Genomic DNA, 15,406 nt, shown 5'->3' with positions numbered 1-15,406 from the left:
CTGGCGAGCTTTGTTGAGCTGAATGGCCTGTTCTCGTCTAGAGTGTTCTAATGTTCTAAACAATCTGTACCTCTACCGTTTCATTCCGTGCGGGCACAGAGCATTGTGACAAGTTCACAGGTAAATGCAGTTACAAACTTTAGAGATGACTAATTGTGTAATGAATTCACATAAATACAGAATGTAAAAGAATCACAAACACAAAGATAAAGGTTTGATGTATTCACTCCATATACTTGAAAATTTGCAAACAAAAAGGACTTATAGAGTGTCTTTTCAGACCTAGCTCAAAACAGAACTGAAGACAGTGAGACAAGATGGCGGTTATACATGGTTGAAATGGGAAGTGAGGTCAAGACAGCCAGGACAAGAAATGAGGTCATCAAGTGGGATTTCCTCCTGTAGGTCTGCAGAAAGGGAAAAAGAGAAAGTGTTAGGTGACAGCGCCAACCCCTGGCTGGCAGATAATTACAATTATTCAAGATGGCAAACTGTTTCCCATGCACATGTGTATGACAACAGATTATTTTAAACAGAGCAAAACAAAGACTGATTGTCATGAAAGGATCGAAAGGATCCTAACAATATGTTCCTATTAATATTATCGTTGAACTAAGGCTGGTTGACAATGCAGGATATGAAACAAAAAAAAAATCCAGTCAGCAGCATCCCTGGAAAAGAGGAACCTTGGGGAATCCATGGTCATTTAGAGCAGATCATGCCACGGAAGGTCCAAGACATTGGAGCCTGGAGTGTGATATCTTCAGAGATCGACACTGGGCAGTAGTCTTTAGTCACCATAGCCAACCGCAGAATACAAAAGATGTCTGCACATTGATCCAGAACAGAGTTCTAATTGTCCACTTTCTTCCATGGGAGGTCACTGGAAATTGCAATATGGACAGAACACAAATGAAATTGTGAAATTGCTTCTCTTACTGTTTGCATCATTTATGAAAATTTTAGTAAAGTTTAGTAAGGCCTATCAGGCAGATCAACTTTGGTAACTCCATTTATCGTTGATCCTGAATTGGCTGTATGGTGAATTCTGTTCACTATCATTTCACATTTTCTTAATTTAGTCTCTTCAGATTTTGCTATCTTGTAATTTATCTTTTGTTATCTTGTGTGTCTAATGATCCACCACTGTATTTTATCTTATTATTTAGTGCTGTAGTTTGCTTTCTAAAACACCTTGTAGTGGTGTTTACAGCAAAGGGTGATTAACATACTAAAGGTGATGTAAAGGATAGCAAGCATGGACTGGCAACCAGGCCGGGATAGTTCAAGGTTCGTTATCTGGCTTGGAAGCCAAACCAATCCTGGGACAGGAACGAAGGCATGACGTTCCCTGCCTCAAACAAGAGATGGGTAGGTCGAAGGTGCTGGTGACACATGTTAATATCCCAGAAGGTCTCAGCTGAGGACTTCTGCCTGTCCAGAAGGCCAACATGCTGGAAGGACAGGGGGAAGATTAAATATGTTCACTATTTGCTCCCCCCGAGTCACAAGATGGCACCATCTCTAGTCTATGGCACCCGCAGGGCATACAGGGATCTGAAGTCTGTTGGGTTCTGTGGGTGCTGTGAACATTCATTTAAGGGACTTCCACATGATCAGGACCATACCCTAACACCGGAAGCACTCTGGGGTCCTAGATAAAAGGGGTTGCTCTGCTTCCCCGTCAGGGAGTCAGAATCAGGAGGCAGAGGACAACACTTGCTTGGAGGAAAAGGAGTAGGACAGAGAAGGAGGAAGATGTTTATTGTTATTATCATGGTGTACTGTGCAGGGAGATTCTAGAAGGGCCTGTAAGGGTACTGGAAAGGATAAAAATGATTGTATTTGAACCTGTGACTATTGTGTCAGGATTTGGGATGCTGCTACACCCGATGGAAGTCACAGTGGAAATACTGAATGAAAGATCTACAACTGACTGTTTGGTATCCTTAATGATGGGGCACCAAAAACATTGAAACAACTGAGAAGATTAAAGGGAAATGAACAAAAGAAATCATAACAAAAACTTACAATTATTCTGAGAACTGTGATGTCAGACTTGTTAACACAGTTAAAAGCTGTGAATCAACATCTTCATTAGCTTTGTTTCCGCATGAAGTGTCCTACAAGTGATACCAACTGAGTTGCCGGAACGTGATTTGCATGTATAAAGGAGAGGGCTGTTTCTGCTTGCAGCTCGTGTGCAGCGTGCCAAAGTCACAGGACGACCTGTTAGTGTCAAATGTAGAGCATCTTGCAGATGGATGGCAAGACTGTCTGGATTTGCTTCAGCAACATCAATTAAAGGCTATTCTTGGGTGATTATTACAAGTTGGTCAAGTACATTGAAAGTCCTGGACAACCTGCAACTACACAGAGTGCTGCAAAATCAAAGGTTAGTTTAGTTCAGTGTGAATTATTTTGACTATATTACAAGAGGGAGACATGCCTAACATTACTGTGCTTTAATTTTAACAGACCTTGTGTACCCTGGTGTCCTTGCTTCAAGGTAGCAGCACTATCACTGCACCACCATGCTGTCCAATACAAATCCCTAAAATTCATAGCTGCTTTTGTCTTGAATTCCTTGCTGAAAACTTAGTAACAATTTCTTTTAAATCCATTACTTGGGCTTGATCCCTCTCCACTGATAAACTTGCTAAGAATTATATGAAACCTTATATTCATATATATATATATATAGACTGTGATGGATGCATGCCCGGCTGGGATGCCCCTTCGACATTTGATCCGTGGGGCATTGCCATGGGCTACACACTACTTCCCCTGGAACGCTTGGTGGCAGCATCCTTGGGTTGCATTGGGGCTACAGGCAGGGGACTTTGGAGCTCAGCCTTGTTGGGCTCAGTGGCCACCACCAAGGGGAGCTGCATGGCTTAACGAGCCTGTGTGGGCTGGAATGCAGCCACACCCAGAAGTGCAGCCTGAATTAAGTTAATTATCACCTGAAGCACTTCGGATTGGGCTATAAAAGGAGCCAGCAGCCACCACTCTGGGAGCCAGTGTCGGGAGGAGGAGGAGGAGGGCGGCGGCGGCGGCGGCGATAACGACGATGGCGGCGGCGATGACGGCGATGGCGGCGGCGGCGGCGGCGGCGGCGGCGATGATGATGATGATGACGACAACAGCAACACTTGAAAAATGTGTGATCCCAGGCTAAGAACAAGCTTAGCTTCTTCGGATTTTCTTTGAAAAGAGTCTTTACAGCCCTGCAAAATAACACAAACAGAGAGATCAGTGGGGATCTGATCAACGGATATGACATGTTGTACAAAAGGCTTTGTAAGGACTTTGGTTTAAACGGTTCGAATGTGCTCCCTGAAACCATAGGCAAGCCATCTCCCTGTTTCACCTAAAGTATATAGATGGCTAGATACTTCCCACAAGAAACTCAATAAATATTTATAGTCTGGCAAGAAGCCCTTTTTTTGTTTAAATGTTTAATATACCAGTGGAACCTGGCAAGATCCTGGTAAGTAATGTGGTTCTCCCATGTGAAGTGAGTTGTGGATGAGATGTTTGGATAGGTAAAGAAGTTGACAGAAGGAGATCAATGGAAGGTGGATCAGTCTGCAAAACTGGAAAGAGATAGAAAGTGTTCAGTTGAAATGGGATGGTCAGTGGGATATGGATTTAATTATTGGGGTTCCTCTTAGAGTGGATATTATGAGGTCTACTGCTCTGTTGATTAAGTGCCAAGTCTACAAGGCAGGAAGGGTATCCTCTATCAATGAAGAAACTCCTCATTCTGAGTGTTTCATTACAGAAGTCATCCTCATCACTGCTGAGGTTGCAAAGTCTAAGGAATTGTGAAAGAGGTAGCGTATTCTTACTATGCCCAGGATGGAGGAGCTGTAGGAAGGTTAACTGTGTGAGTCAGTTGGCTTGTCATTAACAATTTTTTATGCCCTGGTTAGCTGATAGAAATATTGATATATAAAAATGATACAATTGTGGTGGAAATGTCAGCTATAAACCTCAGAGTCGGATGGCAGCTAGTATAATTATTAATGAAATCCTTTAGCTGGCTTCCGGAGCAAGAGGTGGAACCAACACAATAGTTGATTATTTCTTCTGTAAAGGTCCAGTACAGAGGCTATGCAGGAAGAAAACAAAAGCTCCTCAATCCATCCGACAAAGTTGTTGGCAAAGCCAGGTCAAATTCTAGTACCCAGTAAAACTCCACTTACCTGGTGAAAAAAATGGTTTGTATATTTTAAGTACAAAGGAAGACCTTCTACCAGTGGTCTCATAAGTCTGTCAATGAAAGCTTAAATATGAATGCTGGAAGAGTTGCACGCAGAAACAACTGGGTATCCAGGATTGTCCTGTTTGTGGATTTTGGAGAGAATATAAAACTGTGATATCTCAACAATGAGGCATTTGGAGGCAATTCATTTTGCTGATGGGAAATGAAATGGTAGAGCTTACCTCCTGCTGGTAATCATCTGTTGGATTCTTTTGTAAGGGGAAGATAAGCAGCTGTATTTGTTGTTTGGAAGCTTCTGCAATAGAAACATCCTTCTGCCAGACTACCACCAAAACCCTCCTTTTGTCTACAGATTTGATGACAAAATCAAAGCTTACAAAAGATTCGGTTTAAGCAAAAATCAATTAAATAATCAATCAACAAATGCAAAATGCCCAGGTGGTGTGGTTTAAATGCTGTTCTTGGGATTAATGGAGATCGTGGTTTCAGAGACAGGAACACTGTCTTTCGCCGTCCTGCAAAGTAGACTGTGAGATGAATCCTGAGATAAAAGCGGTTAAGGTCAGTGTGGACTTGGGGATTGTCCAAGTTGTTCTGCTTATCTTCTGATAACTAATGCAACACCTGCCTTCATTTTTTGCCCCTTTCAACAAGGGAGTGCGGTACAGTCAGGAGAGTTTCACTTTAGCTGATACATTGGTGTTCTCTTTTGCTATTTTGAGATAACATATTAACTGTGGCTTGAGTTTTGGAAAATGTGTTTCTATATGCTGGTGCTGTGCAGGTTGTGTACTTGTCTAACATCAACAAGATTCAAAAGTCTTTTGTCTGCTACTGCACTTTATTTGCAAAACTGTAAGCTTTCCTTTAATCTCCACTAAAGTCTTTGCTCTCTTAAAGTATACTTTATAATGATAACTAAACACTATATTGTCAGCTGATATTTCGAGATTATTGTGATTACTTCTTTACCATGCATTCATTGTTATGAGCATTTGCCTGCTGCTGTTAGTGCAATAGATGAGACAAGTGTGATCAACAGCATTTTAATAACAATCAAAATAATAGAGCAGCCTTAATATTAACTTCAAATATTGTATGTTGACGTCTTTTCATAAATTTAAATCTTATTCCGGATAGGGACAGGATGAAGTAGTTGATCAATTTAGTTTACCACAATAGTACACAATAATAATTACAGTTTGAATCCACTGTGGTTTCTCTGCTGTTTGTTCGGATTTTCATTTAGAAATAAAAAAAGTTTTCATATGTTAACTTCCAGCAGTAAGTGATGACACTGGAGGCTTCTGTAATGTTGCTTTTATGAAAACGTGAGAGGTGTAGTTTCCCATGTAAGTTTTCTACTGATTTTACACGCATGATTTGTTTTTGAGTCCATTTGTTAGACTCACATCTGATAAGATGGACCTGAGCAGTGCTGGCTGATTTCAATTTTGAGTTTTCTTTTTTTTTTTTTTTTGGAAAAAAACTATTTCCCATTTAAACAGGATTCACTAGCTATTGCCCAACTCTTTATCTGCGTTTTCTGTCATTTCTACAGTGACGTAGTTGGCAGGACATGAGCAAATCCATTGAATTCACATCAGTGGTGGCCACCATATTTGAGCAACCGCAGACCCTTCAGCTACAAGTAGCCACCCCAGGAACAAATTTGCAGAAGTGAATGTGACATCACTGCTCCCCGGACATTCTTGTCTTCCATTCTGCGGTCAAAAGCAGGATTGGTGTGCAATGACAGTGGCAGCCAGTGGCTTGGGGTGATATTACAATTAATACTGAAGCCCTGAAGATACTTCCTGCTCATGCGTCTTTGCCATTAATATGTCTTTGCTATATAAATCTTTTTTTATTACTATGTATATTCTGCTTATACTTTCCAAAGCATATCACTGATTTTTTTGTAAATAAATTGTACTTGAGTCATTTTCTCTGAGACTACTTTTTTACATTTATTTGAGTAGCCTCCATGTAAAACAATTGTACTTTTAAATAAGTACATTTATGTCTACATAGCAATACTAACACCTGAGTATTTTTACTCTTTCTACCTCTGATAGAGACCACTATGTTGAAGTGAGCAGATTTTTGACATGGCCTGTTTTCACTCCAAAGCATCTCTTGTAAACAGCATGAGAGATCACTGCTTAGTGCACCTACTTCATGGATCTACCAACCTGGGTTCAAATTCTGCACCCAGGTGTCTTTGTGGAGATTGCTCGTTCTCTCTTTGTCCATATGGGGCATCCTCTGGGGACTCAAGTTTTGATTCCACATAATCAGAAATGTGAAGGTTAAACTGGATCTTTCAAACTGGGCCGAGTATCAGTGGGTCCTGTCCAGGCTGTTTCCGACCTTGTATCTTGTGATGCTGGGATTGACTCTGGTCCTCTTCAACCATGCACTGAATTATTTATCTATGGGACTTTTTTGGGTGGGGGGGTTGGGAGAGAGGTGTTAAAATCTGGGCGTTTAAGGTGTCTATGAGAGAATTTTAACCATACAACCTGACAACACTGTGTGAGTAGTGGAGAGAGGGGAAGAAGCACAGCTCCATAATTTCGGCTAGCATTGGTTTACGTGTAGATGAAGCTAATAATGAATGAACAACGATGAAGCAAATTGGCTTTACTGCCAACAAAAAGCCCAGTCGTCTTTGTACACCCACCAGTACCGCTCTAGTTCCGTTATCTGTGCCCTAATAAATGCGCGTCTCCATCTCGATTTTGTTGATCTGCGCAGCAGTAACATGACATCCGGACGACACAGTGAGCTTCGGAAGCAGCTCGAAAAAGGATTTCTTCAAAAAAAATGATGTAACATTTTGATAACCGTGGATGACAGATGTAAACGTGAGCGGATCCGGGCAGATGAAAGCGATTACACAGGATATCGACAAGAAAATCAGACTGTTTTCCTCGCTAACTGAATGTCGAGCTGGAACGAATACCAGAAGTGGGAAATCCGGATCGGGATTACGAGATGCACATTGCCATCAAGTGTCAAACTTTTTTTAAGTCTATATCAGTACTCCACAGTTACAGATTATATTTTAAAAAATCTTTTTAAGGCGCCTCGGTCAAATGTGTCAGTGGCGACAACGTCGAAACGCTTAATGCGAGTCCTTCCACTTTCTCTCAAACCTGAATGGCAAGTGGACGTGGTGATCCTATAGCTGTCGGCACTGGACACTACAGTGATCGCTTTACTTTAAATAAACGTGGACAAGAGAGAGAGAGAGAGAGAGAGAGAGAGAGAGAGAGAGAGATCGGTGATGTTTTATTACGCAGATGCAAAAAAAGAAACAAATCTTCAGTCGCTATTTTTGCGACCACTTCTGTCGGATTCCATAAAAAACAATGCGCGATGCCGCCGGCACTAACGCGACCCTCCCCCGCTTTAGCTCACAGAGCAGACGTCCTGTGATTTCCTCCGTCCAGCCCACTGAAGCCTGCGCGGCTCCTTTCCTTTTCCGAGCCGGACCAGCCCACCTCCGCCGACCCCGCGTTACGTGCGCCTGCCCTGCCCCTCTCCCTCTCTCTCTCTCTCTCTCTCTCTCTCTCTGCGACTTCTTTCCATACCAGCAGTAATTCCCGAAATTCCTGCCTTCCCTGCGCTGTAACTACACAGGAAGGGGGGACAAAAACTCCGCTATTCCCTGACAAAATCTGCCCCCCGCCACCTTCCTCCCTGCCAATCCTCAACTCTTGCCTGCTTTTAAACTCCCAACAGGTGAGTTTCTTTACGTCTTTTTTCTGTTTGTTGTTTAGTTTTCTTGTTTCCGATTGCCATCTAAGTGTCCGAAAAGATGTATTAACTTATACGAAGCACTCGTTGATACTAATCACAGACATCTTGATGATCCCCACCCCTTTTTTATTCCCTTGCCCTGATTCTCAAACCCTGTCATCCTTATTTTAAGTCGCAACTTTATCTCACACATTTTCTGGGCTATTCATACTCTATTAACACCAAATGTAAGGCTTCTTAATGCTAAAAACAATCAATTCATGACATTAGTATGCTAAAAAGTAATCGTAACATAACAATACAACCATTCTTCACTTATTTCTAATAAGACAGTCGATACTTATCGAAGAGTCCGTTTAAAGTGATTTGGTTCATGTTTTATTTTGAAAATGTTATATTAGTAGATGATCACAGCACTCTGGACAAGCGCTATAAATTGCACCGAGATACACAAGTGAAGCTTACTAAACATGTTCAGATCGCAGTGTGGTGTAATTATTAACATGGGATAAAGTAACACTTAAGATGTACATATACATGTACACGCTTATTACATTGGAAGCTGTAGGATGCTGCAGTTCAAGTATTTTTGATAATGTTTTCAATCTGTAAATTTCCCAGCAGCATATAACTAATTACTTTTGAAACAGAATTAGGCATTTCTACACTATATAATATGCAGGTTTATCGTTTTTATCTGTTGGTTTAAAAATACATGAAAGTATTGGTCGTGTTTCTTTCCACGATAAATGAGAAAGCGAAAGAATGGAGCTTTATGGAAATAGAGAACGAGCTGGGGTTCTCAACCTTAACCGAAGTTGATCACCCAGAAATCCCCTCTTCGTTTTATTGCCGCACTGAAGTTCAGAAGTCTGACGGAATTACTTATGTCTTTAAATTAAGTTCGAGGTTTGTAAGTATAATAACTCGATTAATCAGGAAAATAAGGAGAGTATCTATGCAGTGAGAAGTTGGTAAAGAAGCACCGACAACGCATGAGCTATTGATCCTTCCTTTCTGAGAGTCCGATATTAGAAGTTCTTAAAGCTTCCTTCTCAGTTTAAATCCACAGACCCTCAAGCAGTATCATATAGCGATAACCGACAAGAGATCGTTTGTTCCTCTCGGCTGTATTTTAAAAACCCCTCTCTGGCGCATCATCCGCGGAAGCATATGAATTCAAAGTGATGGTTACCGGCTCAAGTCGCTCACACCGATCGATTTCTGGTAATGTTTACATGGTCCCGATCACGGGCAGATCGAACTTTGGGATGGTGTGCGCCCCGCGCCTTTCGCACATTCTCCGCGCATTATAACGGGAGTTCTTATTGTGGGCATTCAGAAAACAGCCTGGCGCTCAAAGAGAGCGATTAACCGCAAATGGCTGAAAGGAGGACCATCGACCCGATATTGTGAGTGAAGGACTGGGCTTGACTCAAGGCCAGGTCGGCGGACGAGGGACTTCGAGTTGGAAATCTCTGAGACACTTTGAGCCTGACATGAGGCTCCGGTGAAGCAACGCCTGTCCCAGTGCGCCTTCGTGATCATCGAGTGTCCGCTTTAATAAATAAAAACCATGCTGTGTTTAAAAATGTTTAGGTAACTAAATTTTGCGTGCCGCGATCTCAACAGCTGAAGTGCCGATAGTAGAAGGCGAGACAGGGGCAGGGGGCTCCGCGGGTGAGAGAAAACAAGTAAAAGAGTGAAAACATTCTGTTTGAACGGTCGTCTTTTCAGCTTTAGACTTGGGGGCACTTCAGAATATTAACGAGAAGAAACAACGAACCTGGCAACTAGAGCGGGGTTCGTTTAACCGTGTAACGGTCTTCATGCCATCCCGTTATTGAGTGCGCACTCTTAATTTGTCTGTGATTACTTACATGTAAGTGGAAAAGGAGGGGGAACATCTGGTCACCAGAGAGGTACAAGTTAGAATTAAAGATAGATCTGAAGGGTCATCAGATGGACAGGAGCCGTGCCCAGGGCTATTTCATGCCTTGCGACAAGCGTCCCCAGGATAGGCCACTAGGCAAACTGTGGGTGTAGCCTGCTATGAAGAGGTGCTCCAGCTAGGGCAATTTCCTGCCTTGTGCCCTGTGCTGCCAATATAGGCGCTGGCCGCAACACCCTGAATTAAGTTAAACAAGTCTGAGTGTGGTATGGTATGGTATGGTACAGTAAGATATGCTATGATATGGTAAAACATGGTAATGTATGGCATAATATGATATGGTTTTGTATTGTATGGTATTATGTGAAATTATCTGATTAATATGTTGTGGTATTATGTGATAGGTTAGGGTATTGCATGATGCTTTATGGTATTACTTGGTATGGTGTTGTATTTTATAATATTGTCTGACATGTGATTATAAGATATAATATGGTATTTTTTGTATGATGTGGTATAGTATAACATTGCATAGCTTGGTATGGTAAGGTATGATATGATATGGTATTGTAGTATATGGTGTTATGTAAAATGATCTGATCTGGGATTATATGATATGTTATGGTATTGTATTATGTTTGGTATTTTATAGTATGGTCTGGTATGGTATTATAAGATATGATATTGTATGATATAGTACTATATGGTATCATACAATATGGTACTGCATGATGTGGTTTAGTATGCTCTGTCAGTGCTAGGTTATTTTGCACCCTAGACACAGTTTATTAGTGTGCCAACCGGCTGTAACTTGAGTGGCTGGGTCCCCCTCACCCTTATGATCTGCACCTTAGGTGAATGCCAAATTCGTCTTAATGGTGGTGCCGCCCCTGTTAGAATGACATTGTATAAAATGGCTTGGTATGGTATGGAAAGATATTATACGGTGTTGAATATAGAGGAATTTGTAGAACAAAATAAAATAAATATGCAAATAAATAAAAGTACTGTGAAATATGACAGTAAATTAAGAAAAAGAACATGAAATATGAGCGCAAATAAATAAATGTGTCACAGAATATGTTTTTTGTTGAATTATTTATTTAATTTTGTCTGTAATCTTCCTCCAAACGCAACACAAAATTCACTTTCATTTGTCAAAGCTGAGCAGGTGGGTTCTAACAAGGGCTGAGTTTTAACTGGTGAATTTCCAGAACATTGGACTTAAACCTTCGTCCATCAAATGCCTCATTTACAGCAGACTCTTCACATGCAGCCTTCTAATGATGCATTTTTTTTATAGTTTATAGGATTAAATTAGCCACTTTGGACAGTCATTCTGGGCAACTGTTTCTTGGACTCATAATCGACGTGCATAGTCTCAACTCTGAGCATTCGCAGGAGCCACGTTTCCCAAGTCAAGCACAGCACATACGCCCACTCTGTGAACGATTCACCAATCAAAAGAACAGCACTCACTAGACCCCGCCCTCTCAGCTTTGCCGATGGAAAGTGATGGTTTTAAATCCAACCTGCATTTCATTTTGCGTTTGGAGGAGTATTGGAAATAACATTAAACAAATAAATAAATTAGCGACAAAAGACATATTCACTATCACATTTGTTTATTTGCACATTTTATGTACATTTTTCTTTATTTATTGTCACATTTCACAGTACTTTTATTTTTTTTTGTGCATTTACTTTTTTAATTCATTTTGCGTGAAATATTGCTCCATTATTTTATAGTATTATCTCTTTATATATAAAATTACAAAACGTCCAGCATCCATGCCCGGGCATATTGTCTTTTGGCGTCCAAAAAATGTCGGGAATGTCCGATGAACAAAGGCAGCAAGACACACAGTGACAGTAACAGACAGAGTTAGTACTGTGCAGTTCCGCTATGCTAGCATGATATGATATAGTATTAAATGGTATAGTATGGTATGATGTGTTATTGTATGCCATGGTGTTATATGATATGGTAGGGTTTTGATATAGTCTGGTATGGCGTGTATTGTATGATATGATATTGCATGGTATGTCCTTTTAAATTGTTGGTGCCCCGTCTAAAGTTGCTTACTGCCTAATGTTTGATATTGCCAAGTGTTGAATCAGAACTGGGCTGAGTAGGTTCAGAAAATGGATGGATGCAGAGATGGATGGATACATTATTTTGTTAACATCACTATTGACCTAAAATCACAATTTATTTTATTTTCATGCACAGCTTTGAAATCTGCAAGAGTTGCATCCAAATTTATTTTAAGCAGCATCTTTCTCAGTGTTCACAACTGCAAAGCTTTATTACACCGCAATTAAGAAAGGAAGGTGAAAGACATGAACATAAGAAAGTAGACAGCTATTTAAATCTTAACTATCAAATATCTAATCCATTAAAACTACAACAGCAGAATACGTTACACAATAGCTAAGACATCCATGACACATAACCCAAATCAGACGTTGCACGTGTACACTTCTTCTCCATGCTGTACTGGTAACATAACGTGACAGGTAAAGCTGACCGAGGAGTGTTGGAGTGCTTGTGCACACACAGTTCCACCTTTTTGCTTAGTGGTTTCCTTCTTCTCCTGCCACCTTATGACAGTCAACTAAAACTGGTAAAAAATGATGGACTTATGAATTCTAGTTTCCGATATGTCAGTTCTTATCACAATGCTTACACAAGCCATCCATGGATAATATACTTTAGAATGAAGGGAAAAATGAAATGCAAGTGGCACATGTATATATAATACTTGAAAATTCACACTATATATAATTGTATATATATGTTGCAAATTATTGTATATATTTTATTTACTTATCTGTTTATTTTGGTATTGTATTTTTCTCAAGTACATTGTGGAAACATACAAATACATACATACAGCAATAGAGTTGTCAGTTAAGTCTCATGCTCTACAAATGTGAATTTCACCTAACACATTCAGGTCATGGTTGTTTCTTTGTAGCAGTAATTTGATAACTATATTAATCTCGTGCCAGTTGTGTAGAATTTTACTCTCTGTGTTTAAAAGTAGATTTTGCTCAAACAGTCCATTCGAGTCTTGCAACATGGATAGAATGTCAGAATCCCACTGGTGTGAAATCTTGCTGACATATGGAAAAGAAGGTCAGTTTGTTAACTCCTGTAGATGAGTTTCTTTCAGCTGTGATGAAACTAACACCATGTGAACCCCCGAATTGTTTTAAGTCACATCTCTGGAATACGTATTGGTGGTCCCTGTTGCTGTTATTTAGGGTAACACATTCTTACCACACTTCCATTTGGCGATCCGTCCATCCATTCTTAACTGTGTAAAGAAGTGGATAATTTCCCAGCAGTAACAGGGACTACTATGGAGGTACTGGGTGATTTGGAAGTTGTAGAGAGAGAAGTGTTGCTTAGGTTAAATAGGCTGAAATCTAACAAATTGCCAGGACCAGATAACATTTATCCTCGAGTGCTTAAGGAAGTTACCGATTGCATATATAAACCCTTGACTCATGTTTTTCAAAAGTCAATGCACACTGGGGACCTTTTAAGGACTGGAGGCTAGCAAATTTTATCCCATCAGGCAGATCCAAGTAAATATAGGGCAGTAAGCATAACGTTCATCACAGGTAAATTAATGGAAGGAATTATTAAGGAGAAGAGTGAGCCAGACATGGCAAGAAGAAGAGTTTACTATACAGTCAGTATGAGTTTAGATGAGGGAGGTCGTGTTTTACTATTCTGCTGAAATTCTCTGAAGAAACAACAAAAGGATATGATAAGAGAGGTGCATATGATATTATTTCTCTTGATTTTCAGAAAGCTTTTGATAAGGTACCACATGAAAGGTTAGGGAGCAAACTAAAAGAAATGGGAATTCAGAACGAGGTATGTAAATGGATACAAAATTGGCTCAAACACTGGAAGCAAAGGGTTATGGTGAATGAAATCTTATCAGCATCAGGTTATGTTAAAAGTGGAGTACCTCAGGGATTAGTGCTGGGGCCGCTGCTGTTTTTAATATACATAAAATATCTAGACAAGAATATAATCACTAAACTGGTTAAGTCTAAGGGTAGAACTGGCTACATTGTTACAGAACAACTTGGATAGCATACAGGATTGGCAGATTTGTGACAGATGAAATTTAATGTAAATGTAATGCATTACAGGTAGGCAGTAAAATTGTTAGATATGAATACAGTGGCAGGTCTGAATCTTGAAAGTACACCTTGTGAGAAGGACTAAGGATTCGTAGTAGAGGCGTCATTACAGTTTGTACATTAAGAGGGTATACAGAAGCGATCAAGAAGGGTAGCAGGATGTTAGGTTGTATATCATGATATTTGGTGTACAAGTTATAGGAGGTTATGCTTAGCTCACAGGTGAGGCATCACGTGGAGTACTGTGTACAGTTCTGGTCTGCATATTGTAAAAAAGGAACTGCAGCGCTAGAGAAGATCCAAAGTACAGAGACTAAACTGATTCCAGGACTAAGAGGAGTGAGCTACAAGGAGGAATTGATGGAGATGAACATTTCCAGTTTAAGAGATGAAATGTTACAAATAATGAACGTAGTTAGTAAAGCGGATCAAAGCTGTTACTTTTAAATACAGTCACAAAGTTGAAAACTTGTCTATGGCAGATTTCACAAAAAATGTTAGAAATGTTTCTTCACACAAAGAACCATAGAACCACAAATCTTTACTTGATGTTACTTTGGAAATTCTAGGTGAATAGGATAGATAAGCTTGTTGGGCTGAATGGCCTCTTCTTGTCATAATGCTTCTAATGTTTAGATGTTCTAATACAGGCAAACAGAGCACATCAACCATATGGAATATTATGCCATAATATATAATTGATGAGACATTGAGACTAAAACGGAGGGTATCATGACCCATTTTTATTATTTTTCCCTGATGGCTCTAGGAGGGTGGGTTCAATTCCAGGCCTGCATGGAGTTTGTTCAGTCTCTCACCCTGTTGTCTACCTTACCTTCAGCAAGTCGTATGTCAAAGAGGTGCCACTTAATTTAGTTGTCGAATTACAGTCGGCCCCGCATGAGTAGGATCTCGCAGCTACAACACCCTGGTTTCAAACCTTGGTCCATGTACTGACTTTTCACGGGCTCTTCATGTTGGTGTGGATTTTTATGTCTAGTTCACTTGTTACCTAACTTTGATTGATTACTTTAAAATGGCCCTTTATGTGTGGACATCAGTGTGGTGAAGACTTTCTTTAACCCAAAACTTTGAGGATGGGCTATAACCCCCCTGTGAACCAGATCTAGACTGAACAGATATGAAAACAGCGGGCTATTGTTATTGTATCTAATTTTTTAATGTAATTATTTTTTATTTTAGAACATTAGAACAATTTTGATGAAAATACTACTTTGAAATAATAAACCTGGAATTTCATTCGGGGTTTGTTCCAGGCTTTGTTCACTCCTCGCCATCTTGCATTGGAAGAGTTAATAAAATTAATAGGTATATGGTGTCTAGCAGCA

The sequence above is a fragment of the Polypterus senegalus genome, chromosome 11 (genome assembly GCF_016835505.1).
Source record: "Polypterus senegalus isolate Bchr_013 chromosome 11, ASM1683550v1, whole genome shotgun sequence".
Lineage (NCBI taxonomy): Eukaryota > Metazoa > Chordata > Cladistia > Polypteriformes > Polypteridae > Polypterus > Polypterus senegalus.
Note: the sequence above shows the minus strand (reverse complement) of the source record.